This window comes from Tenrec ecaudatus, chromosome 13 (genome assembly GCF_050624435.1).
Source record: "Tenrec ecaudatus isolate mTenEca1 chromosome 13, mTenEca1.hap1, whole genome shotgun sequence".
Classification (NCBI taxonomy): Eukaryota; Metazoa; Chordata; class Mammalia; order Afrosoricida; family Tenrecidae; genus Tenrec; species Tenrec ecaudatus.
In genome coordinates, this window is record NC_134542.1 from 106,981,677 (window position 1) to 106,983,856 (window position 2,180).

Sequence of the window (2,180 nt, forward strand, 5' to 3'; positions counted from 1 at the left end):
AAGATCTTTGCAGAAACAAGTTCATAAAAACTAGCCAGAGAACATGAACAGACACTTCCACCACAAAAGGTATTCAGGCAGCCAACTTTGACATACAGGAATGTCTGTGATCATGAGACCTTAAAGAGATGCAAATAAAAACAGCAATTAACTTTCATTGTACTAGCACTACACCCGATGCTTACTCACTTCACCACCAAGGCTCCAAGTGGCTGTTGGGTGCAAAGGAGTCAGTTGTGACTCACGGCAGCACTATGTACAACAGAATGAAACGCCACCTAACCTGCACCATCCTCACAATTGTTCTTACAATGTTCTATGCTCCATAGATGTTGCCCCTGAGTCGATCCATCTTGTTGCAGGTTTTCTTCATCTTCACTTTCCCTCTACTTTACCAAACATGATGTCTTTTTCGATGTACTGGTATCTCCTGACAACACGTCAGAGTATGTAAGACGAAGTCTTGCCATCCTTGCCTCTAAGGTGCACTTTGGTCATACTTCTTCCAAGACAGATTTGTTTCTTCTTTTGCCTGTCCACTGTATTTTCTTCTTCTCCAGCACCACAATTCAAATACGTTAATTTTTCTTCTGTCTTCCTTATTCGATGTCCAACTTTCACATGCATACAAGGCAATTAAAAATAATACCATGGCTTGGATAAGGCATACCTTAACATCATCCCTTTTCTGCACCTTGAAGAGGTCTTGTGCAATAGATTTCCGTGATTCAATATGTCCTTTGAGCTCCTGACTGCTGTATCCATGAGCATTGAATATGTATGCAAGCAAGACGAAAGCCTGGACCACTTCAGTGTTGTCTCTATTTACCGGGATGTTACCTTCTGGTGTAGTTATGAGGATTTTGTTTTTGCTTTCTTATATGGAATTGTAATGTTCTTGATCTTCATCTGCAAGTGCACCAGGTTCTCCTTGCTTGCAATCAGCAAGGTCGTGTCATCTGTGTGTCACAGGTTGTAGATGAGCCACCTTCAAATCCTGATGCCACATTCTTCTTCATTTAGTCAAGCTTCCTTTGCTCAGCGCATAACCTGAGTAAATATGGTGAGAGAACAGAATCCTGACACACAATTCTCCTGCTTTTATTTTTTCTTTAAAACATGTTTTATTGTGCTCACCAAGGCTTGGTCCTTCCTACATGGTTCTGGCCTGCCCACGTGACAAGAGAAGGAGGGCTGGTTTGGGGTGTCCTGTCCAAGTGGCCCCAGGACTCCACGGTTTCCAGGCCAACATGCAAAAAATAAAACATGTTTTATTGACATGTGTCACATGTCCTATCATTCAGTAGTTTAAACATATTTTTTAAAATTGTGAAATAATCACCAAATTCAATTTTAGAACATTTTATTGTGTGTTAGTTATCCTGCTTTTGAACCATGAGTATTTCCTTGTTCTGTTCACACAACTGCCTCTTGGCCCAGGTACAGTTTCCACAGGAGTGTAACGGAGAGTTCTGTAATTTCTGTTTTTCTGAAGGCTATCCTTGGTTTACTATGGTCCACAGGGGGCATCAAGGTTGCCTGCAAAGACAATGTTCTACATCCTACTTTGGTGAGTAAAGATTAGAGAGTTACTAGCTCATGACCAACCATCTATGTTGCAATTTTTAATCTTTCCATTTCTGGAACAAAGAAGGGGGAAGAAAATAATATATACTAAGAAACAGTATGGATGTTTCTAATGCATGCCCTTGAGAGACATCATCCACCAACCTTAGACCAGAAGAACTAGGTGGTAGATGGCTACCACTGCTGGCCATTGGAAAGGGATCAAAATAAGATGTCTTGGTTAGAGTGGAAGAAAAATATGCAACAAAATCATATAGACTTACTATTCTGATAAAGACTTTGGACAACCCCAAAGTCTAACACCAAAGTCATCTCTGGAGCCTCCATCAGTCAGAGTCCTATACGGTAAGCAAGCACACCAAGAAGGTGTACGCCTCTTAGAGCAATCAACCACACAAGGCCAAAAGGCAGCATTGTGCAGGGATACATCTCAGAAGCCAGGACGTGATGGAAAAGGACAGGTGAAAACAGCAGTCACATTGATTGTAATCAATGTCACAAAAAATGTGTATGAATTGTTGAATGGAAAATAGTTTGCTCTATAAACCATACTAGAAGTTGTTTTAAAAAGAACTCTGTGTACATTAATAACT

At 40.6% G+C, this 2,180-nt stretch overlaps 1 non-coding gene across 1 annotated transcript; it reads left to right on the forward strand.

Moving 5' to 3' along the window:
- Positions 1–1,129: 1,129 nt before the first annotated feature.
- Positions 1,130–1,251, forward strand: LOC142425251 (small Cajal body-specific RNA 23). Its single transcript, XR_012779600.1, has one exon.
- Positions 1,252–2,180: the final 929 nt, after the last annotated feature.